This window comes from Sciurus carolinensis, chromosome 3 (assembly GCF_902686445.1).
Source record: "Sciurus carolinensis chromosome 3, mSciCar1.2, whole genome shotgun sequence".
In the NCBI taxonomy this organism is placed as follows: Eukaryota; Metazoa; Chordata; class Mammalia; order Rodentia; family Sciuridae; genus Sciurus; species Sciurus carolinensis.
In genome coordinates this window covers 116,356,862-116,383,313 of record NC_062215.1, presented here as the reverse complement: position 1 = coordinate 116,383,313, position 26,452 = coordinate 116,356,862, and the positions used below count along the sequence as shown (strand labels likewise).

The following is a 26,452-nucleotide window of genomic DNA, read 5'->3' as shown; positions in this document are numbered from 1 at the left end:
ATAGTACACAAATTAATACACTACAAGTGAGCTAAATTATAGCACTTATTCTCACAGTCAGTCATATATGTCAATTAAAGTGTTTCTTTAACATTAGTAATTCCAAAAGTTTACCCTGAAGGGTTTTTAAAACATTTTTGAAAAAATTAATTTATTTTACATCATGTTTATGATAACTTTGTATGAAGATTATTTTCTTTTAAAATCTATTAGTCACTTAGATGATGTACTTCAAGTACAATATTAAAACCATGACAGATTGGGCCCCTTAATTCTTTTTTTTTAATTTTTAATCTTTTTTTAATTTTTACAGACTGCATTTTGATTCATTGTACACAAATGGGGTACATCATTTTGTTTCTATGGTTGTTGGGCCCCTTAATTCTGTAATGTAACTCAGTCTGTTACAGTGATTATGGACTGGTAGATTTTCCCCTAGACTATAAAAGTTTTATCAAAAGCACAGTGAGGTGTCATCTCCCATCCAGTAGGGTGACTGTTATAGAAAAGGCATTGGTTGAGAATGTGGAGAAACTGGAATACTTGTACACTATTGTTAGGAATGTAAAACATTGTGATCACTATTGAAAAAAAAATTTTAAGTGTTTGCCATTGGGTTTTGTTTGGCTGGTTGTGTGTACATAGTGTATACAAGGTGAGTTGTACAGAAGCCTAAGAAAGAGCAAGAGACTAGGGATGGAGGGGGGAAGGGTGGGGACCAGGACAGAAAGGGCAGAGGAAGGGAAGGGGGAGCGATTTTTGAAAATTTTATGGAGACTTTTCAGAAATAAAAAATGAAGAGTCTTATGAAGACAGTGCTAACACAGATATGTTGTAGTATTGACCCTATGTTTTATGCTAGCAGTTGCAGTTTCCTAGGTCTTTGATCTACTTTGAGTTGACTTTTGTGGGGTGAAAGACAGGGATATGGCTTCATTCTTCTATGTGTGGATATACAGTTTTCCCATTTGTTAAAAAGACTATATTTTCTCCAATATAAGTTTTTGGCACCTTTGTCAAATATCAGATCTCTGTAAATATTGAGTTTGTCTCTGTATCTTCTTTTCCGTTGCTCTTCATTTCCGTTTTCCTTCCAATGCAATGCTGTTTTCATTACTATAGGTCTGTGGTGTGATTTGAGCTCGGGTATTGTGATGCCTCCAGCATCGGTCTTCTTGAATGCTTTGGCTGTTCTTGTTTTTTTATTCTTTCATATGAATTTTAGGACTTTTTTTCTATTTCCATGAAGAATATTATTGCTTTTTTTTGATGGGGATTGCATCCAATCTGCCTATCACTTTTGATAACTTGGACACTTTGATAATGTTAATTCTGCCTATCCAAGAACATGGGAGGGCTTTCCATTTTCTAAGGTCTTCTTCAATTTCTTTCTCAATGAAAAATATACCTCTCTGGTTAGATTTATTCCCAAATATTTTATTTTGTTTAAGGCTATTTTGAACAGGATTGTTTTCTTAATTTCTTTCTTGTATTCTGCTATTTTGCTGAATTCATTTATCAACTCTAGTAGTCTTCTGGATGTTTTTCAGTCTTCTAAGGATAGGATCATGTCATCAGCAAATAGATTATTTGACTTCTGTTTTTTTTTTTTTCTATTTGTATATCATTAATTTCCTTCTCTTGTCTGATTGCTCTGGTTAGAGTTTCAAGAACTCTATTGAATAGGAGTGGTAAAAGTGGACATTCTTTCCTTGCTCCTGATTCTGAAGAAATGCTTTCAGTTTTCTCTGTGCAGTATAATGGTGGTTTGGGTTTGTCACATGTATCTTTTATGATGCTGAGGTAAATTCCTTTTATCATTTTTTTAAGTGTTTGTAATATACATGGGTGTTGAAGGTTTTGGATGCATGCATTGAGATGATCTTGTGATTTTTGTCCTTAATTCTAGTAATATGGTGAATTACATTTATTGATTTGCATATATTGAATCAACCTAAAATGAAAGCAATTTGGCCATACTGTACAATCTTCTTGATATGTTTTTGAATATGGATTGCTAATCTTTTATTAAGAATTTTTAAGTATATGTTCATTAGGGATAACGGTCTGTAGTTTTCTTTTCCTCAGTATAGGCACCTACTTCCTAAATAATACTTCTAAAGTTTAAGAAATAATAACCAAGAATCAGTCAGAATTGGCTTCAAATTATGAAGCCTCTGCACAGCAAAGGAAATAATTAAGAGCGTGAAGAGAGAGCCTAAAGGACCAGGGAATATCTTTGCCAGCTATCTTCCAGCAAGGCTTAATTTCCAGAATATAGAAAGAAGTCAAAAAAACTTAACATCAAAAAAATCAAAAAAGAACTAATCAAAAAACTATAGCAACCCCCCTGCCCTGCAAGTAACCCAATCAATAAATGGGCAAATGAACTTAACAGACATTTCTCAAAAGAAGAAATACAAATAGCCAAGAAATTTATGAAAAAAAAAATGTTCAACATTCTTAGCAATCAGGGAAGTACAAATTAAAACTATACTGAGATGCCAGCTCACTCCAGTTAGAATGGCAATCATCAAGAATACAAATTATAATAAATGCTGGTTAGGATGTGGGAGAAAGGTTATGCATGTTAAACTCATGCATGTTAGTACAATTACTTTGGAAAGCAGTGTGGAGATTACTCAAAGACTAGGGGTAAAATCATCATATGACCTTAGCTATTCCATTCCTTGGTATATTTTCAAAATAATTAAAATCAGCATACTGTAGTGATACATATATACCCATGTTTATAGTAGCACAATTTGCAGAAGCCAAGTTATAGAATCAGCCCTGCTGCCCATCATCAATGAATAGATAAAGAAAATATGGTGTATAAAACACAGTGGAGTTTTATTCAACCATAAAGAAGAATGAAATTATTGTGTTTTTTTCTTTTTTGTAAACAGATGGAACTGGAGAGCATCATGTTAAGTGAAATAAGCAAGACTCACAAAGTCACTTGCAGAGGGTCAAATGTTTTCTGTCATATGTGGAAGCTAGAGAGAAATAAAGAATTTTTTAAAAAGGGATTCCATGAAAATGGAACCAAGAACAGTGCATTGAAGGAGGGGGATTAAGGGGGAAAGAAGAAAGGAAAATGGGAAGAACTGTGAAATTAAATTGACCAAATTATGCTATGTGGATATATGAATATATCACAGTAAATTTTTTGTGTAACTGTAATGCATATATATATATTTTTATATATATATTATATATATATAATATTATATATATATTATATATATATAATGCATATATATATATATATTTTTTTTATCTGAGCTGTTTGCCTTTCAGGTTGTAACTCTTTGTTTAGAAATCTAGAGCTCTTTCTACTCTTCTGGTCATTGCAGATAGATCACCTGGAGCAGATCCTGCCCCCCAATTAATCTACTTGATACCCACAAAATCATAAAAATTGGAATTGGGCTGGGGTGTGACTCAGTGGTAGAGCACTTGCCTAGCATGTGCAAGGCCCTTGGGTTCAGTCCTAAGCACTTAAAAAAAAAAATCTGCAAATTTCCTAGAAATCAAAATCTCTAATTTCTCTTTTTTTAATCTATTTATTTATTTATTTATTTTTATTTTTATTGTAAACAAATGGGATACATGTTGTTTCTGTTTGTACATGGAGTAACAGCATACCATTTGCATATTCATACATTTACATAGAGTAATGATGTTTGATTCATTCCGTTATTTTTTTCCTCCCCCCCCACCCCACCCACCTCTCTTTTCCCTCTATACAGTCCCTCCTTCCTCCATTCTTGCCCCCTCCCACCCCCCATTACGTGTCATCATCCGCTTATCAGTGAGATCATTCATCTTTTGGATTTTTGAGATTGGCTTATCTCACTTAACATGATATTCTCCAATTTCATCCATTTGCCTGCAAATGCCATAATTTTATTATTCTTTATAGCTGAGTAATATTCCATTGTATATATATATACCACAGTTTCTTTATCCATTCATCAATTGAAGGGCATCTAGGTTGGTTCCATAGTCTGGCTAAGGGGAAACGAGCAGCTATGAACATTGTTGTGGCTGTATCTCTGTAGTATGCTGATTTTAAGTCCCTTGGGTATAGGCCGAGGAGTGGGATATATTTTTTAAACAAGAAAAAATGAATAGAAGGAAGACCAATAGAGGAAAGGAAATGGGGGAGGGAGGAGGAAAGGGAAAGGAGAAGTACTGGGGATTTAAATGGAGCAAATTGTCACTGGGTTTGATCCCAGCATCAAACAAACAAAAAATTAAAAATAGATCTATCATATGATTTAGTGATCCTACTCCTGGGTATATATCCAAAGGTATTGAGATCAGAAGCCCAAAGAAGTATCTTTATTCCCATGTTCATTGAAGCATTATTTATAATAGCTAAATATGGAGGGGAAAACCCAAAATATATCAAGAGGTGAATGGGTGAAAAAATTGTGGTATATACATAAAACAGGATATATTTCACTTGATAAAAGAAGGAAATTCTATTTGTGTCAACATGGATGATTCTGGAAGACATTATATGAAGCAAAAGATGAATAATACATAATTTCAATTGTATGAAAAAATCTAAAGTGGTCAAGCATGTAGAAACAGAAAATAGAATGGTGTTTGCCAGGAGGCTACAGGAGGGAGAAGTGGGAGTTTTTTTTTTTTTTTTTTTTTTTACAGTGAGTACAAAGTTAGCTATACAAAATTAGTAAACTCTAGATATCTACTGCAGAACACAATGCCTATAGATAACAGTACAGTGTTACGCACTTAAAAATAGGTTGAGAGGGTCAATCCCATGTTAAGTGCTCTTAACAACAGAACAAATTTAATGCAAAGGTTACAAGAAAACTTTTGGAGTCAATAGATATGTTTATTATCTTTTTTGTGGTGCTAGTATTATGAATGTGTATGGTATTATGGATGACAAGTTTGGAGATATATATACATACATATTTGATTATTCTGGGTCTCTTATTCTTTCATATGAATTTTAGGACTATTTTTTCAAGTTCTATGAAGAATATTGATTTTTTAATGAATACTGCATTGAGTATGCATATTACTTTTGATAATTTGGCCATTTTATCAATATTATTTCTGCCTATCCAAGAACATGGGTAGGCTTTCCATCTTTTAGAGTCATCTTCTATTTCTATTTTTTGGTGTTCTTAATTCACATTGTCGAGGGTTTTACCTCTTGGGTTAGATTTATTCCCAATTTTTTTGAGGTTATCATGAATGGAATTGTTTTACTGATTTCATTTTTGGCAGATTTGTTATTGGTGTATAGAAAAGCTGTCAATATTTGTATATTGATTTTTTCATGCTGTTACTTTACTGAATTTGTTTAGCATCTATAGAAGTATTCTGAAGGAGGTTTTTTTCTTTTTTTGTTTTCTAGGTATAAGATCATATCCTTTACTAAATAGTAATAATTTGATTTGATTTTTTCCTTTTTTATTAGTATCACTTTTATTTTATTTTATTTTCTGCCGTATTTGCTGTGGCTAAAATTTCAAGTACTATATTGAATAGGAGTGGTGAGAGTATGCAGTTTCTCTCCATTCAGTTTAAGGTTGATGTTTTCCCCCATTCAGTATGAGGTTGGTTTGGAGTTTGTTGTTATAATATTTATGATGTTGATTTAAGTTTCTTCTATCTTCTTAGCATTTTATATTTTTAGCTCTTATGTTTAGGTATGTGATCAACTAGTGTTTTTTTTTTTTTTTTTTTTTTTTTTTTTAATTCCTACACACCTTATATGTGAGTATGTGAGAATTTGAGTCTCAACTTTCCCTCACACATTGCTCCAGAGATGTGGCTTCAACTCTAAATGTGCTTTACTCTGCACATATACTTTTCCTTTCAGTAACTCCCCATCTCATTTTGTCTTGTCTTCTTCTTTGTTTTTGTAAGATAGGTTCAAATTCTTAAATTGTTGGAAGATTATAATGGTGATTTAGAAGAGACTTCTCATGGGGAAATAATCTATATTCATATTCTTATACTTTCTGATGGGGTTATTCATCTTTTTGACCAGTCTTATTACTGAAACATTTGGATTTAGTCTTTTTTAGGTAATCTAGAAACTCTCAATTCCTTGCCTAACTAATTAAAAACTTCAGGTACTGTATTTTCTAATATGGGATATTAGATGTGCTAGCTAAGTCAAATGAGGATGCTGTCTTGCTGAGGTGATGTTCCTCATAGTCTCTGGTTCAGTGCTTTGCAGGAGTGGGCATTCAGTAATTCTTGAGTGAGTAGAAAATGACTAAATGAAAGAAAAAGAAAACCTTTCCTGTTTCCTTCATTGTCAATAAAGCAATGATTTCTACTGTAGAATTTTAGATTTGTTTTAATAAAACAAATTTTAAAACTCCCTCTCTTCTTTCCCTTAATTCTAAATGAAGACACTAATTTTTCACTAGGATTTGTTAGAAGTATTTTTAGAAGAGTTTGCTACTGAGAGCTAAAGTTTGGCGGTTAGGGTTTATAACCATAAATATTTTTGTTCTGCTAGGTATCTTTGTAAGAGGTTATGTATGTTTCATAAATGGAAAGTGATGACTACGGAAATTCAAGGTCACTGAATAGTCTTATTTATGAGAATGTGATATATGAACATCTTTTTAAAAATGAACTGTTCAATGAACTTATTAGAATAATGGTTGAAATAAGTGAAGTCTGTAAGAGCTGAGCTCTTTTTGCTGTAGGAGTTGAGCAGTTTTGCCACTGAATGATTATAGATGCTTTTTGTCTAAATATTCACTTTATTTCAGAAATCAAGTCTCCTGATGAGATATTTTCTGGAATACAAATTAGAGAAAAGGAAGGAATTATTTTCTTCTCGTTTACTTCTTGCTCTGTGGCCACTCTATGGAATTTTTCTCAGAACCCTGTCTGCATCTGTGAGTTTCTAAAAATCCTTCATCAAAATGGCAGGAAGTAAATATTATCATATTTATCTTTTCTAAAAAGTCACACCCTTCATCTTCTGAATGTTTTTAAAGAAAAACGAAAAGAGAATAAACAATGTTATATGGGTTTTATCATATTCCCAGATTAAGGTCAGCCTTACTAGGTACCCTGCCATAATTGTAACCACCAGTTCCAAGAGGGAGAACTATGAAACACAAGAAGTTCCTTTGCCTGTGACCATGTCAGTGTGCAAAGTCTTATTTGTAAATTCTTGTTATTTTTTATTTATTTATTTATTTATTTTGTAATTTCATACTACTTTACTGCCCGTGGGTGAATTCTCACTGAATACCCTGTTCCTTAGAATCTTTAGGACCAAATTACCCTCTTCTACTTCTGATATGCATCCTGAAAGCATTTCCACATCAACAATCTTATGAGTAGATGTTACCATGTCTCAACAAAGTCCACAAATGTTCTAAGAATCCTTGGACATGCATACTACTTAATTCATTTCTTTTGATATTGAATGAAAAGGTCTTGAATCTACTGAGTCATTTCTGACCTGTCAGGAATATTTCATCAGCAGCTGTCACCTTGCTTTGATTTTACCTTCTTGACTGAATCCCTGACCTTCTCCTGCATTAGTAGTAAGTTCTGGAGCATCCACTGCTAATGAAGAAAAATCCTCTGACCAGTGCTAGAACATTTTATTTTGAAAAATAATAATAATTTTATGTCCTGCTGGTTATTGCCTAGGCTGGACATTTTACCTTATTGTATAATCCTGCTCTGTCCTAGAGAATCATTTCTAATGTCAAAGGATTAATGTTTTGTGGACTTGCACATTCATTATTTTGATATACTTTTGATTTTTGGTTTCAATCGTAGTACAGTGTCTTTCTGCATTATATCTATCACCCTCTTGGTATGCTTGCATTTATTCAGCTTGACAGATTTAATCATTTCAACACCTTAAGAACAAAGCACTCATCCTGCATGGACTAGTGAACCTTATCATTTCAGGGACTATAAATGGTCATGGAGACATACATCGCCATCTTCTGGTAGAAAGCTGTGTAGTCTTGAGTTTGTAATGAACATAGGTAGTTTTTTTGTTTTGTTATGTTTTGTTTTTTTATTGTAAACAAATGGGATACATGTTGTTTCTCTATTTGTACATGGAGTCAAGGCATACCATTTGTGTAATCATAAATTTACATAGGGCAATGTTGTTTGATTCATTCTGTTATTTTTTCCCTTCCCCCCCACCCATCTCAGCCCTCTTTTCCCTCTATACAGTTCTTCCTTCCTCCATTCTTACCACCCTCCTTATCCCTAACCCTAAACCTAACCCTAACCCTAACGCTAACCCCTCCAACCCCCCATTATATGTCCTCATCCGCTTATCAGCGAGATCATTCATCCTTTAGTTTTTTGAGATTGGCTTATCTCACTTAGCATGATATTCTCCAATTTCATCCATTTGCCTGCAAATGCCATAATTTTATCATTCTTCATGGTGGAGTAATATTCCATTGTATATATATGCCACAGTTTCTTTATCCATTCATCAACTGAAGGGCACCTAGGTTGGATCCACAATCTGGCTATGGTGAATTGAGCAGCTATGAACATTGATGTGGCTGTATCTCTGTAGTATGCTGATTTTAAGTCCTTTGGGTATAGGCCAAGGAGTGGGATAGCTGGGTCAAATGGCATTTCCATTCCAAGCTTTCTGAGGAATCTCCATACTGCTTTCCAGAGTGGCTGCACTAATTTGCAACCCCACCAGCAATGTATGAGTGTACCTTTTTCCCCACATCCTCGCCAACACCTATTGTTGCTTGTGTTTTTGATAATCGCCATTCTACTTGGGGTGAGATGAATTCTTAGGGTAGTTTTGATTTGCATTTCTCTTATTACTAGAGATGTTGAACATTTTTTCATATATCTGTTTATTGCTTGTACATCTTCTTCTATGAAGTATCTGTTCATTTCCTTAGCCCATTTGTTGATTGGATTATTTGTATTCTTGGTGTAGAGTTTTTTGAGTTCTTTATACATTCTGGAAATTAGCGCTCTATCTGACGTATGAGTGGCAAAGATATTCTCCCACTCTGTAGGCTCTCTCTTCACATTACTGATAGTTTCCTTTGCTGAGAGAAAGCTTTTTAGTTTGAATCTATCCCAGTTGTTGATTCTTGCTTTTATTTCTTCTGCTATGGGAGTCCTGTTAAGGAAGTCTGATCCTAAGCTAAGAAGTTGAAGGTTTGGACTTACTTTTTCTTCTATAAGATGCAGGGTCTCTGGTCTGATTCTGAGGTCCTTGATCCATTTTGAGTTGAGTTTTATGTAGGGTGAGAGATAGGAGTTTAATTTCATTCTGTTGCATATGGTTTTCCAGTTTTCCCCAGCACCATTTGTTGAAGAGGCTATCTTTTCTCCATTGCATATTTTTGGCCCCTTTGTCTAGTATGAGAAAATTGTATTTATTTGGGTTTGTGTCCATGTCCTCTATTCTGTACCATTGATCTACCTGTCTATTTTGGTACCAATACCATGCCGTTTTTGTTACTATTGCTTTGTAGTAGAGTTGAAGATCTAGTATTGCCATACCCCCTGCTTCGCTCTTTCTATTGAGGATTGCTTTAGCTATTCTGGTTTTTTTATTCTTCCAGATGAATTTCATAATTGCTTGCTCTATTTCTGTAAGGTACATCATTGGGATTTTAATTGGAATTACATTGAATCTGTATAGCACTTTTGGTAGTATGGCCATTTTGACAATATTAATTCTGCCTATCCAAGAACATGGGAGATCTTTCCATCTTCTAAGGTTTTCTTTAATTTCTTTCTTTAGTGTTCTGTAGTTCTCATTGCAGAGGTCTTTCACCTCTTTTGTGAGATTGATTCCCAAGTATTTTATTTTTTTTCGATGCTATTGCGAATGGGTAGTTTTCCTAATTTCTCTTTCTGAAGATTCATCACTTATGTATAAAAATGCATTGGATTTATGAGCATTGATCTTGTAACCTGCTACTTTACTGAATTCATTTATGAGTTCTAAAAGTTTTCTGGTGGAATTTCCAGGTTCCTCTAAATATATAATCATGTCATCAGCGAACAGGGATAGTTTGAGTTCTTCTTTTCCTATTCGTATCCCTTTAATTTCTTTGGTCTGTCTAATTGCTCTGGCTAGAGTCTCAAGGACGATGTTGAATAGAAGTGGTGAAAGAAGGCATCCCTGCCTTGTTCCAGTTTTAGGGGGAACGCTTTCAGTTTTTCACCATTTAGAATGATATTGGCCATGGGCTTAGCGTAAATTGCCTTTATAATGTTAAAGAATGTTCCCACTACCCCAATATTTTCTAGTGTTTTGAGCATGAAGGGATGCTGTATTTTATCAAATGCTTTTTCTGCATCTATTGAAATAATCATGTGATTCTTAACTTTAAGTCTGTCGATATGGTGAATGACATTTATTGATTTCCGGATGTTGAACCAACCTTGCAACTCTGGAATAAAACCCACTTGATCGTGGTGCACTACCTTTTTAATATATTTTTGTATGTGATTTGCTAAAATTTTGTTGAGAATTTTTGTGTCGATGTTCATTAAGGATATTGGTCTGAAATTTTCTTTCCTAGATGTGTCTCTGTCTGGTTTAGGTATCAGGGTGATATTGGCTTCATAGAATGAGTTTGGGAGGGTTCCCTCCTCTTCTATTTCATGGAATACTTTGAGGAGTATTAGAATGAGCTCTTCTTTAAAGGTTTTGTAGAACTCGGCTGAGAACCCATCTGGTCCTGGACTTTTCTTTGTTGGTAGGCTTTTGATGACCTCTTCTATTTCATTACTTGAAATTGATTTATTTAAGTTGTGTATGTCCTCCTCGTTCAGTTTAGGTAATTCATATGTCTCTAGAAACTTGTTGATGTCTTCGAGGTTTTCTGTTTTGTTGGAATATAGATTTTCAAAATAGTTTCTAATTATGTTTTGTATTTCACTCGTGTCTGTTGTGATGTTTCCTTGTTCATTCCGAATTTTAGTAATTTGAGTTTTCTCCCTCTTTCTCTTTGTTAGTGTGGCTAAGGGTTTATCAATTTTGTTTATTTTTTCAAAGAACCAACTATTTATTTTGTTAATTTTTCCAATTGTTTCTTTTGTTTCAATTTTGTTGATTTCAGCTCTGATTTTAACTATTTCCTGTCTTCTACTACTTTTGGTGTTGGTCTGCTCTTCTTTTTCTAGGGCTGAACTGTAGTGTTGAGTCGTTTATTTGTTGATTTCTACTTCTTTTATTGAATGAGCCCCATGAAATAAATCTTCCTCTAAGTACGGCTTTCACAGTGTCCCAGAGATTTTGATATGATGTGTCTTTGTTCTCATTTACTTCTAAGAATTTTTTTATTTCCCTCCTGATGTCTTCTGTTATCCATTCATCATATAATGACATTATTTAATCTCCAGGTATTGGAGAAGTTTCTGTTTTTTATTCTGTCATTTATTTCTAATTTCAATCCATTATGATCTGATAGAGTACAAGGTAGTATCTCTATCTTCTTGTATTTGCTAACAGTAGCTTTGTGGCATAAAATATGGTCTATTTTAGAGAAGGATCCATGTGCTGCAGAGAAGAAAGTGTATTTGTTCTTTGTTGGATGGTATATTCTATATATGTCGGTTAAGTCTAAATTGTTTATTGTGTTATTGAGATCTATGGTTTCTTTATTCAACTTTTGTTTGGACGATCTATCCAGTGGTGAGAGAGGTGTGTTAAAATTGCCTAGTATTATTGTGTTGTGGTCTATTTGATTTCTGGAATTGAGAAGGATTTGTTTGACATACATGGATGAGCCAATTTTCAGGGCATAGATATTTATGATTGTTATGTCTTGCTCCCTTAAGCAGTATGTAATGTCCTTCTTTATCCCTTCTGACTAGTTTTGGCTGGAAGTCCACATTATCTGAAATGAGGATGGATACTCCAGCTTTTTTGCTGTGTCCGTGTGCATGGTATGTTTTTTTCCCATCCTTTCACCTTTAGTCTATGGGTATCTCTTTCTATGAGATGAGTCTCTTGCAGGCAGCCTATTGTTGGATTTTTCTTTTTAATTCAATCTGCCAGTCTATGTCTTTTGATTGATGAGTTCAGGCCATTAACATTCAGGGTTATTATTGTGATATGATTTGTATTCCCAGTCATTTGACTCATTTTTGTTTTTTGACATGATTTGGTTTCTCCTTTATTTGGCTATTACTTTAGGCTAGTTCCTCCCATTGCTGATTTGCATCGTTGTTTTTCATCTCTTCCTCATGGAATATTTTGCTGAGAATGTCTGTAATGCGGCTTTCTTTTTGTAAATTCCTGTAGCTTTTGTTTATCATGGAAGCATCTTATTTCGTTGTCAAATCTGAAAGTAAGTTTTGCTGGGCATAAAATTCTTGGTTGGCATCCATTTTCTTTCAGGGCTTGGTAAATGTTGTTCCAGGCCCTTCTAGCTTTTAGGGTCTGGATTTAAAAATCTGCTGATATTCTTATTGGTTTCTCCCTGAATGTAATTTGATTCTTTTCTCTCGCGGCCTTTAAAATTCTGTCTTTATTTTGTATGTTAGGTATTTTCATAATAATGTGCCTTGGTAGGGTCTGTTGTAATTTTGTATATTTGGAGTCCTATAAGCCTCTTGTACTTGGTTTTCCATTTCATTCTTCAGATTTGGGAAATTTTCTGATATTATTTCATTGAATATATTGTTCATTCCTTTTTTGTTTCTCTAAGCCTTCCTCAATCCCAATAATTCTTAAATTTGGCCTTTTCATGATATGGCATAATTCTTGTAGATTCTGTTCATGATTTCTTACCATCTTCTCTGTTTGGTCAACTTTTTTTCAAGATTAAATATTTTGTCTTCAGTGTCTGAGGTTCTGTCTTCCAGGTGTTCTATCCTATTGGTTATGCTTTCTATGGAGTTTTTAACTTGGTTTATTGTTTCCTTCATTTCAAGGATTAATGTTTGTTTTTTTTTTTTTTTTCAGTATTTCTAACTCTTCATTGAAATGATCTCTTGCTTCCCGTATTTGGTCTTTTAACTGTTGATTGGTGCGATCATTTAATGCCTGCATTTGCTCTTTCATCTCCTCCTTCAATGCCTGCATTTGGTCTTTCATCTCCTCATTTGCTTCCCTGATTGTTTTAATTATGTACATTCTGAACTCCCTTTCTGACATTTCTTCTGCTGTGCTGTCATTGGGTTTTATTGATATAGTATCTAGGTTTATTTGGGACATTTTCTTCCCTTGTTTTCTCATATTGGTCAGATGTCAGTGGGACTCTGAGATATTGCAGATTTCCTCTATTGGCTTATAGTGTCCTGGTAGATTTCCAGTGTATCACCTCCCAGCCTTCAGTAGCCTGAAGCCTTGGAGGAACTTGATAATGCAGCGCTTTCGAAGAAAGCTGCCCCTAGCACACTACTGGTTCCAGGGCTTGGAGCTGGCTCTGTATGGAAAGGCTCTCACTGGGGGGCCTGCTCCGAGAAGCTGGCCATGTGGGAAGAGCCCACCGCTGGAGTGTGCAGAGCTACCTGGGGAAGACTCTAGCTGCCCTGCCCTGCTCTGATAAGCCACCCCTATCCGTGCCTGCTGCCCAGGCTGAGCTTCAACTGGTGGGGGAGACTCACCCTGTGGCTCTATTTTAGTCCGAGTCTCTCAATGCCTCCCCTTCTTGAATCCTGTGTTCTGGAGTGACTGGAGATGCAGTCACCCTCTAGTCCACCATTTTGGATCGCCCCGTGGAAAGAGCCTGCGGCCAGTGGGGGCAGGGCCGCCTGGAGAAGTCTCTGGCTGCCCTCCTCTGATCCCAGAGGCTGCTTGCGGGTCGGAGCTCTCCGTTGGCTCGGGGACTTGTGGCCAGCTCTGTTTAGAAAGGCTCTCACTGGGTGGTCTGCTCTGAGAAGCTAGCCTTGAAAGGCGCCTCCTACTGAAGGGGGCTGGGCTTCTTGGGGAAGTACCTGGCTGCCCTGTCCTGGCCCCTGAAGCTGCTTGCGTGCTGGAGCTCTCCATGCTGGCTCCGGGACTTGGAGCTGGTTCTGTTCAGAAAGGCTCTCACTAGTGGGCCTGCTCCAAGAAGCTGGAGAAGCTGGCTGTATGGGAGGAGCCCACCGCCAGAGTGTGCAGGGCTGTCTGGGGAAGATTCTAGCTGCCCTGCCCTGCTCTGATAAGCCACCTCTATCCGGGCCTGCTGCCCAGGCCGAGCTTCACCAGGTGGCTGAGACTCCTATTTTAGTCCGCGTCTCTCAATGCCTCCCCTTCTTGAGTCCTGTGTTCTGGAGCGACTGGAGATGCAGTCACCCTCTAGTCTGCCATCTTGGATCGCCCCCACATAGGTGGTTTTAATCTTTAAAATATGCTTTGACAGTTCTTAAGAAGTTTCTGTACATGCAATACAAAAGTTTATGTACTACCAAGTAACCAAATGTATTTTCTTCTTAAGAATATTAGTCATGCAAAATCAATATGTAAGACAATTAATAAACACCATAATAGTGGTTATGCCATTAAATCCTCAAAAACTCATTGTGAGCTGAAAATGTCAAAAATAAAAAAATTAACTTAATATACCTGACCTACTGAATATCACGGTTTAGTGATACAGTACGTTACAGTGTACCAGTTGTTTACCTCCTGACAGTGTAGCTGACTGGGAGCTGTGACTTGCCACCACTGCCCGGCATTATGAGAAAATATGGAAAAACATATCACTAATTTATAGAAAAGATCAAAATGAATTTTCTACTGAATACATATCACATTTGTGCTATCATAAAGTCACAAACTCATAATCAAATTGGCGTAATCTAGGAAACATTTATAATATATTGTGCACTTAAAATACACCAGAAAATATAAAAGGCCAAAATGCAGCATTCATTTTCCCCCTCAAGATTACTTTATAGGATAATCATTTTCACCCTACTTTCCAATGTAAAACCCAGGCTTTAAAGAGGTCAATTTACTTCTTTTTCTTTTTCTTTTTTTGTGGTGCTGGAGATTGAACCCAGGGCCTTGTGCTTGTAAGACAAACACTCTACCAACTGAGCTACATCCCCAGCCCTCAATTACTTTTTTAAGGATATAAACTAGTAAGTAGGAGAGATAGGATTTGAATCCATGAGTCTCTCACTTTGGAGGCACCAATGGAACATGTATGTTCCACTTTTTCCTTTTATACTGCAGACCTACATTTTAAATGAAAGCTATAAATATGTTAGAACAAAATATAGCATAAGTAGCAAATGTGTTCCACTTATGATTTTAAAGCTTTAATTTATTGACTAACTTATGGTTTATCATTTAAAAGTTTTAGTATAAATGGGGTTGAAGGATAATAATATTGCTGTTACGTATTTAGCTGAGGCACTATGGCAGGCACTTTGCAAAAACTGTCTATTCTACATGTAACCTTGTACAACATATGCTTTTGCCATTTCATTTATGAAGAATTTGCATAATGCCACATAATTAATTATATGGAATTATCAGAGAATTCAAACCTAAGTTTGCCTGGTGTCAAAGTTGTTATGCCCTTTCTCCTAAATCATGATGATGTTTTGGGAGAGGTAGGAGCATACACATAATAAAAGATGTGCACTCTCTATAGGATGCTTTAGAAAAAAAGTATAGAACCTCTTCTGCAGCCCCATATTTTGGTGACCGCAGGGGTCACTTAGGTCTGTGATGATTTTGTGCTCTCAATAAAGTCTTAACTCTAAATAATAGTAGATAAGATATAATAAGAGCTAAGATTTTTTATAAATTCCTTCATACATGATATGTAGATACGATTTCACAATTTTTTGTTAAAATATCAGACATGCCTGTATTTATTGACAATGTTCTTAATTTCCTTTAGTATAATGCATTTCTTCAGTTTATAAACTTTATTTTCTTATGCATTTGGGGAATATTCAAATATTTTGTAAACCTATGCATACAGAGATAACTTCTGGAACATAGTATAAATAATCATTATGGGATATTATAAAATGCTCAGATCATAATATTTTTAAAACACTTATCATCCAAGAATCTGGGAATAAATTTGTAACTAGTCATTCTGCTACTCTAATATTAAATTATCATATATATATATATATATATATATACCTTAAATTTTTATGTACCAATTATTCAAATACTAAAAAGTGCTGTAAAAACTCTTCACATGATTTTTAAGACACTGTTTTTGAAGCTTTTAAATAGGTTTTTGTCATCCTCCAAGTTAACCATTTTAAATATATAATGCTCATTTTAAGAATGCATTAATATGATTAACACAATACTAGATGTGAAAGCAAGATTTTAGCAATTAGAAAGTATTAGAAAATAGTGTTTACATATTGATTATTATACTTAATTTGTAGACAGTACACCTAACATTAGAGGTTCTAAGGTGGATAGGCGCCTTAACTTATTTTTCTTATTAGGATGTTATAGTTTGTTTTTGAAATCCAAAGAGGAGATTAAGAAAGGGAGTCATGCTGGGTGTGGTGGCCCATGCCTATAATCCCAGTGGTTTAGGAGGCTGAGGCAGGAGGATTGCAAGTTTAAAACCAGCTTCAACAATTGAGTGAGAGGCCCTAAGCAACTTAGAGAGACCCTGTCTCAAGAAGGAAAAAGAAGAGAGGGTTAGGGATGTGGCTCAGTGGTTAAGTGTCCCTGGGTCTAATTCCTACCATGGGGAATAAAAAAGAGAGAGCAAGAGAAAAGGAGATACAATTTATAAAGATAGTAGTTCTTTTTAAGTTAATCTGTTTGCAAATTTACTGCAATCCCAATGAAAATGGAACTAGAATTTTCCCTCTTTGGAATTAGATACAGTGACTCTAAAACTATGCACCAAAACAAGAGTAACATCTGATAGTCCCATTACATATCAAATCACTTTATGAAACTAGAATAATTAAAATAGTGGGGTGCTGTTCCAGTAGTTAGCTCTGTGAGAGAAAACATAATTTCCAGAAATAGACAAAATTATGTATGAGAATTATAAAGGTGGCATCTCAAATAAGGAAATTCAAATATTAATTAAAAAAAGTAATTTAAGACAACCCGGTAACCATATGGATAAAAACAAATGCAGATCACTACCCTACAACTTCATCTAAGATTCATTTCATATTAATTTAAAATAAAATATAAACCACAAAATTACTTGAAGAAAATATGTGGGAATTTTAAAAATTTCTCAAGTAGAAGTTTAGTTTCTTTTTTTCTCAAAAGTGAGCTAAAGCACTGTAACCACTGGAGAGAGGTTTTGTAAATTCAATTTAATTTAAAAATGTATTTAGGGCAAAAAAGTCATTATCCAAAAGAAATAAAAAACTGCAAATTGATAAATATATCTGTATTATATCAAACAAAAGAACTAGTTTTATCATTTTGTTAAGAGTTTCTAAATTAATAATATTAAAGACTAAATGTCCAGTATAAAAATGGAGAAAGCTACATGCAGACAATCCACAGAAAAAAAAGCACAAATGACTTCTAAGCATATGAAAAGATTCCCAATCTCACAGATAAAATAAAATGCCAATTAACCTGACAAGAAGTTATCACTTCCCACCGCTTAGAATTACAAAGGTAGAAAAAAGTATAAAACACTTTCATGAACCTATGCGCAAATAATCCCTAACACATTGTTTGTGGAGGGTATGAATTAATAGGGAATTTGGCAATATTCTTTATCTAGAGTAAATGCAGATCCAGTCATGACTCAGCAATTCCAGTCTGTCATTTGTTTCTCAGTATCCTTCCATATTGTGAATCTACATGTGAAAACATAACCAGCTCAGCTCTGGAAACAACCTACACGTCCTACTGTGGAGGAATAGTGAAATACTTTTGGTACATCCACAGAACTGGAATTTATGAAGATGCTATAAAAAGAAATGACCCTATACATATTAACACAGAAAGATTTTCAGGTTATAATTTTAAAATGACAAAATCAAGGTGTTGAACAATGTTAATTAGGGTATTGTTTGTGTGAAAAGAAAAATTAATAGCTGTATATGTGCCCATGCAGGGCAAAAATCTTGGTGTCTGGAAGCATGGAAGAACTAGAAAATTACTTTTCATTATACAGTTCATGGATATATAATTATTCTTCAAAAATAAATATAAAAAATGCTGTGTAGGGAAAAAGTGGGAGTCATAAACCTGCACATTGGACCCAGGTATTCAACTTAAACATGTTCTGGTCTTGACAAAAATTCAAAGATAACTGGCTAAAGGAGAAAAAAGAAAGAAAGCCCAAGAAACTTTTGTGAAAAGAGATCAATGTCCTTGGCACAACAAGCAACCCTTATCAAAGAAGGAAATAATAATTACTCGTGTTTATAAAGGCCCAGTAAATACATTTACCAATAAAAGAAGTAGAAACATCTCAGAGAATGCACATTAAAAAAAATAATTACCTATCAAATTAGAAACCATTTTTCAAAGGACCTAATATTGTTTGGTTCTGAAAAATATATGCTTATATGTTGCTGGAGGGAATATAGATTTTTACAGCCTTTTCAGAAAGCATTTTGGCTGTATATGTGTATATATGAAGACCACATTAATACCTCATCATAATAATTTTCTCTGAATAGGTGAATTTAATTTTAATTTTTATGCTTTTTAATATTTTCCAAATTTTCTATCAGTAAAAATATGCTTTATTCATATTCAAACCATATTAATACCTACAACTTACTTGTACACATGACTTCCTACAAAGGATTATATCTTGGATTTAATGATAATGAAATACTTTCTATGTAGCTTATTCACAAACAAATTTTAAATAAACTAATGACAAAAAATTAAGTTATCAACAAATCTAGTACTTTATCTATACCCAGGTTTCTAAAAAAATGGTATGATTTATGCATTTGTATAAATGTCACAATTGTACAAATATCCTTGTTAGTAGTTTGAACATTAGCTGATTTGGTTTTAATCAAATATATGTTTCAAATAGAATATTTACAATTTTGAGGTGCTTAAGCACAAGTAAAATGGAAAAACAGACTTAGTAGATTTTTAACTTCTGCTATGACTAAGGTAATTCAAAATTAGAGAATTTTAAAGCTTGATTGGATGGAGTTCATCATATTTGTCCCTCTTCTAATTCATATGATTAAGCTTTGAACCTTACTATTTATGTTTGGGACAGAGCTACTTTAATTAAGCAAGGAGTTAGTGCTTTTTTATTGTTGTTATTATTTTGGTGTCATTAAGATGGGGAAATAGGCCATAATAGTAGAACTTTATATTTCTTGCACTCTCGAATGTATATATAGTGTTAGAAATTGCTTTGCTTGGATAATACATTTTAATTTTTTAAATGAGGAAAAAAGAAAAATTGAGAGTTCATAACTGAAAGACTGTTTCTGATGTAAAATTAATCATGGTTATTTGCTATTTTAAGTATTTGAAGAGGCTTACAAAATATTGAAAAATCCCAAGTAATTTAAATACTAATTAAATTTTTTAATAAAACAGTGTACCAAACAGGTTATTCTAAAGGCAAGATATCTTAAGTGTTTAAATTCTGAGGAGTATTTCACTGTCTTCATTCACCTAGCATTTAACAATTTCATGCTATACTTGAGTGATAAAAAATGCCTAGACAAACTTCCTGCTTAAAGAGCCTAGATATTAGTTGAAGGAGACAGGCTGATGAAAGACATGAGGCATTTTGGGAGCTAGGATAAAAACCTGCCTTAGGGGACAGTTGGGAGCTCAAGGCAGACAGGAGATGTAGAAGAATGAGATGCTAATGAAGAGTTGAATTTATATTTGAAGCTAAGGATACAGAAAGCAAGCTCAAACCACTTTATACAAGAGGGTTTGAGATGATCCTTAAAAGACAAGTTGTCAGTGAACAGGACAGTTTGGTCAGGGAACATACTGAGAATGCAGGGATGTCTGGCTGCTCCGTTGGGGAAACTAAATGTGGAGTGAGAAGAATGAAGTGTAGAAGTCAAACAGGGAGAGGGGACAGGACCAAGTAGGAAAAGCAAAGCTGGACTAAGCCCTCGGCAGGTTACTCTGTAGATGGTGATCAGCTACAAATGATTTTATTTTCCCTCTGAGCACAGGGGTGCTCTACCATTGAGCTTCATCACCAGCCCTTTTTTTAAATTTTCTTTTATTTTGAGACAGGGTCTTTCTAAATTGCCCAGGCTGGCCTCAACTTTCCAAGTAGCTGGGATTATAGGTATGGACCATGTCAAACAAGTGATGGTTTTTTTTTTTTTTTCAATCTGTGGAAAGTTATCAGATTTCCCATTATAGAAGCAGGGTCTCTTGCCTGTGTAATAGAATAAATATTTATAAAATAAATCTAAACTTCCTTATTACCCAACTAATTTCTTCTTTCCAAATAATTTTTTTGGCGAACTGGGGGTTAAATCCAGGGGTACTTAACCACTGAGCCACATCCCTAGTCCTTTTCACTTTTTATTTTGAGACAGTGTCTCACTAAGTTGCTTAGGGCCTTTACTAAGTTGCTGAGGCTGTCCTCAAACTTGCAATCCTTTTGCCTCAGCTCCCTGAATTGCTGGGATTACAGGTGTGCACCATCACTGCCGGCTCAACTAAATGTTTTAAAGCATTTTTTTAAAAGAAATATTATGCTTTTATTAAGGCGGGGGGACTAAATACCACTGAAATAGCAGAATATAGCAGTAGAGAGACTTCAGGGGGAGTATTCATATTCCTGAAATAGACTCTGATTTGTAATTTATTAATTTACTTTTTCAATTTGATTAGCATGGAAGACTGAACATATACTTGTTTGGGGGGAAAAGTATCTTGATCCGTATATTGGAGCATATTCTATAATGTTACTGTAACCAAAGAGAAAAATTAACAAATTTGAAACAGAACATTTAAAATCAATTAATTAAAAATTTTAATTTTAATTACTAAAAGAAGGATATATTTTATTAATGATTAATATTTTGTGATTGAGGATTGTTTTCCTAAATAATATTTCCATATTCCAGTACAAAATTTAAGGTCTTCGCTCACTTATTGCTTAGTTCTTAGTTTTAGTCTTGCTGCACTCTATTCTTATAGTAGACTTACTTTTTTCAGTTTATCACCATCATTAATTTGTCCTGGTGTTTCTTTTTTTAACGATACTTATTATTTAGATCACTTTTTGTGTTCTTTATTTCATGACTCATAGCAAAGCAAGGCATATATCTATCATGTAAATAATTTTGGATAGACTAATTCTTAGAAGGATATCATTGACCATTATGAATTTTATCCATTATTAATTTTCTGTTATTAAAAAGGCTTTTATATACAAAAAGTATATAAAAAATGCTTGGCATAATTAGTCATCAGAAAAATGCAATGTAGAACCACAAAGAAATTATTATCTCAGTCTAATTAGAATGACAAAAGATAACAATTGTTGGTGAGGATGTGGAGAGAAGGCTTATGCACTAATGGTGGGAATGTGAAGGAGCAGAGCGATCATAGAAGTGTAGAGGTTCCTCAACGTACTGAAAATACAACTACCTTATGACCTAGAAATTCCACTACTGGCACACATCCAAAGGAAATGAAATCAGCATGTTGAAGAGACATCCACTCTCTCCTGTTCACTGCAACACTATTCACATTAGCCAATATGGGAAGTCAACCTCAGAGTGTATTGATGTATTGATGGATGAATGGATACAGAAGATGTGGTATCTATACACAGTGGGATACTATTCAACCACAAAACAAAGGAAATCATGCCATTTGCAACAACACTGGTGTAGAGAACATGTTAGGTGAAATAAACCAGGCACAGACAAACAAGTACCACATGATCACACTCATATGAGAAACCCAAAAAGTTGATCTCAGAAATTGAGAGTAGAAGAATCCTTATCAGAGTGGGAGATGGTTGGAGGTGGAGATGGGGAGAGGTGCCTCAAAGGATACATAATTAGAATAAATTCAAGACATTTATTGTGTAGCAAGGAGACTATAGTTAAGGATGTTATATGATATTCTTTAAAAATGCAAAGACAGGGAATGTTAAGTGCTTTCACCACAAAAATGGTAACTATGTAAAGTAATGCATTTCTTAATTGCATAGATTTTACTACTTCACAAGTTATATATATTTCAAAATATGATGCTGTATAAGATAAATGCATAGTGTTATTTGTTAATCTAGAAAAAAGTGGGACTGTGTAATCTGATACTCCAAGTTTTGATAGAAAGCTTACTGATATTTCAAGTTAACAGAATGTTTTTCCATTTGATAAATTTAGGTTTTATTTTTTGGAGATATAATTTCAACATTATATATATTCTTTAAGAATATGCAGTAAAGGAGGACAGTAGGGAATAGAATTCACCATGTAGTCCAACTTTCTTACATGTTTAACTGCATTTCACAACAGGAAACATATCACACTACCTGAAATTAAAAAAAAATACTTTTCAAGTATCATTGCATAATTTTGCAAATGAAAATAAGTGGTATTTGGTATGTTGATAATGGACTTCATGGTATTTATTTATAACTGCCAATTTAGATTTGTTTAAAAAATAACAGAATGAATCAAACAACATTACCCTATGTAAATGTATGATTACACAAATGGTATGCCTTTACGCCATGTACAAACAGAGAAACAACATGTATCCCATTTGTTTACAATAAAAAAAATAAAAATTAAAAAAAAAGATTCAATAAATATTAAAAAAAAATCTGTGTTCTTATAATTAAAGTTAACATTATGGGCACCTGTCTCTTAGGGTTTGGATATGACAAATCCACAATATTTTTCTACTCAACTCCCAAGTCTAATAATTTGGATGATCTTGTACTCTTTTGTCCAAAGCACAGACAGATGGATCAGCCAGGGAATTCTCCACCAGCTCTGCTTCTCTGAAACCACAAAGTCAGGAAATGTAATCAGAGTGCTCAGCTGAACCAGAGCAAGAGCTTTCCTAATGGGTAACTGTGACTTGAGAAATCACATCCATTAGGTAAAGTGATTAAATATACATCAGTCTTTGGCAACAGAGCCATGAAGATACTGCAGTAGAAGGACATCATCACATGACCCATCTTTTCTGCTTAAAAAAGAAACATGTTTTACATTTGATGTGTATCATCTCTAAATTCCTCAGTGCAGTTGCTGGAAGCCATTTTCCATGAAGAGGTGTACACAGTTGATGATGCTCTGTGAACTATAAATGAATCATGTGTTGATAAACATAAAGGAAGTATTTTTGACTTGCTCACTCCACCCATCCTGCCTCCCTCTTATGTAGTTTTTTGTTTTGTTCATTTTTCTTTGTGTTTAGGCATTTAATACTTCCAAGTTATTTTTTAAATTATTTCCCCAGAAGACTTTGTTTCCGAAAATTAGATTTTTCACTTAGACAAGCCTGAAATGTAAAAATTATGTAAATGTTACATGCAAGTTACAGATAACATTTTTTTTAAATAATGTTTTAAGATTAGTCATGAAGAAATGTCATCATCAAAATAGCATTCTCTTTATGTTTACAATTTTAGGAATTCTTGTCCCTTACTCTTAGTTTTCAACATCTTTAAATACATGCTGCCCTTTATATGTTAATAGACTTGCTGTTAACCCACATGAGATAATGTATGCACTTTGAAGGTTCTTTTTGAGCTGTGAATAATCTTTTACGTTTTTCATGGTAACCATCACCAGACAATTGAAAAATGAGTGACACAGAATGTGTTTACAATATTAGAATCATATTCAATTCCATGAAGTTGCCTTCATGAAGGTGTAGTTCTGCATCCTCATTTACAGACAGGTTCCTGGGAGTTCAGTTCAATGTGTCTAGGATAATTAGAAGCACACTATAATAAAGGATAGAAAGTAATAGTCATTTAAAATTTTTCATTAATAGGTTCCTAAAGCACACTCCTGTAAACCCTAATTCCTCTCTCCCAAATCAAAATTTCTTAAATAATTAAATCTCTAAATCCTTCAAATTATCAGAGATGAAGGGATGGACCAGTGAGCTCCAATTTTTTGGTGTCTTTTGTGCTGCTGAGGTGCATAACAGAATGCACAGTTTTAGGAGACCAAGTGATATTACACTAAAGATGAAACTGTTAGAAACAGAAAACCCAGACAAGAATGAACATTATGTACATGGGGGTGGAGGGTGATCATCTTCACTGGCCTGTTTGATAATCCCCCTGACTATGTAAAATACTTGAATCACCTATAAATTTTACATTCGGGAAAATCAGAATCATGGGATTGTCATACTGTGAGCACATTTTCAGACGTCCTAGCCACCCTACCCATTCTTAAACATTCTCAGTACCCAGAGGTACTTTAGTTCGTAGCACAGAAAGTTATACAGAAAGAATTCCATTAACCAAGAGTGGAAAGGCTTTTGACTGAAAAATATAGCAGACCACCGACATGAAATCTGAAGTATTTCTATATACATGACAACTCTAGGCTTCTGTAGTGTACTGCCCCCATTTTCTTTCTTTCTTTTTTTTTTTTAACATTCAGATAGGAATGTTTAATAATAAGAACACAAAGAGGAAGAAGAAGAAATAGAACTACAGACTTAACATTTCTGCATGTCACTGAAATTGAGTTGGTAGATTCCAAAGTTATTTCTAGTAAGACCAGATGTATGTGGTAAGTCCTTCAAGTGACCATTTGAAAACTCTAGGGAAAAACTATTAAGGGAATTAACATACCTCAAAATATCCACATGACTCATGCAGAATTGAGGAAAAAAGAGATATGAGACACACGGAGAATAAACAGGAAAGTGACAGACACATTTAACTATATAAATATGAACACTAAGTGGAAGAGGAATAAGCAAGGCAATCACAAGGCAGAGAGTGTTACCTTGGGTAAAAGAATAGAGCCAGACTGTGCTGGGGGAGACACACTTCAAAGTCACAACTACATTCAAATCTAATATTGAGCCACTGATACCTTAAAAGGAACCATAAGAAATATGAGGTACTTAAACAAAACCAACTTATTTAATGATAGCAGTGATAAACAGGGACATTTTGTAATGATGTGTTAGTCAGTTTTCCATCACTGTGACCAAATACCTAAGATAATCGACTTAGTTAGTAAAGCATCTAATTCAATGCATAAATTAGAATAAAAAGAGGTTATATAGAAAATAACAAAAATAAGAGCAAAGTTACCAAACTTTTGACTCCTTCCTTCCGTCCTTCCTCCCTCCCTCTTTCCCTCCCTACTTCCCCTGCTTTCTTTCTCTTTCTCTTTCTCCTTCCTTCCTTCCTTCCTTCCTTCCTTCCTTCCTTCCTTCCTTCCTTCCTTCCTTCCTTCCTTCCTTCCTTCTGTTTTGTACTCCTTCTTTCCTTTTATGTTCTCTTCTTTATGGAGTAAGGAACAGAGAAAGAAACAAATGATCAAATATTTATTACAACCTACTCCATGTCACAATTGTTAAATATTTAGAGTAGAAAGATAAGATGCTCACAGGCTGAGGGAAGGGTAGTTATGTTGAATAATGATGAGAGTAATTGCTCTGGAGCTCAAGGGAAGTGGTCATGGATGAAATGACCCTTGGGCTGGCTCCCAGATGAGCAGTTACCCTCCTGAAGCTTAGTCATCCAAGGTCTTGGGTCCTGGATAGGTGGAGGAGTTGGTGCAGGGAATGAGGCAGGGACCACTTGCGAAAGTCCTTATGGGTAGGTCTCTTAGCTGAGGGGAAAACACTGATGATGTTTAATCAGAGAAGTGGCATGATTAATTTTTAATTACTGCACCAACAGTAATATATATCTGAAGGATAAGAGACAAAGAGAATGGGATCCTAGAGACTGGAAAAGTATTATGAGTACAGACAGGAGAAAAAAACATAAAGAGAAAACAACAACAACAACAATAACAAAAAAAAAAAAAAAGGGAATGGGTTTAGGGATGGATTACAAAGTATCATCAATAGGACTGTTTGTTAGCCACTAAAAATCTGTTCTCAGTCCTTACAGAATGAATGACTTGTCATTTCCAGCACTGGCTGATGATTATGATGATTATGAACCGAGGAGTTTAATGTATATGAGAGAATGGAGCATGCTGAACTTGAAGGAGTACATTCCTTTAAGTCTATACTCCTCTTCTTATTTTTATAGTTCACAGCCTTTCTGCTATTCCTTTATAGGAAATAATTGATATGTTAATCAATAAACACTTACATATAGGCAGAGATTATATATTAGCTAACTTTCATTGCCTCATGATTAGTTGCTGCCTGGCTTCATTTCATTTTGTACTCTGGGAATCACAAATTGCCAGCTGATAAGTGAGAGTTCTCTCCTTTATACATGTATGCTTTATACCCACAATCTTGCTATAGGAAGAAGTTGAGTCCTATGGAACATGCTTATGAAAAGTTGCAAAGTACTTATGTATACTCAAGGTTTATCTGAAATATAAAGTTATCTAAGAACCATGC

General features: G+C 34.5%; 1 protein-coding gene and 1 non-coding gene across 2 annotated transcripts in view; one reads left to right on the top strand and one right to left on the bottom strand.

The window, feature by feature from the left end:
* The window catches only part of Scn9a (sodium voltage-gated channel alpha subunit 9), a 169,694-nt gene that overhangs the window by 8,108 nt on the left and 135,134 nt on the right, over positions 1-26,452 (top strand). The gene's annotated exons all lie outside the window — the stretch shown is intronic.
* On the bottom strand, positions 14,961-15,034 carry Trnav-uac (transfer RNA valine (anticodon UAC)). The gene has a single exon. It is a non-coding gene; the product is annotated as a tRNA-Val (tRNA).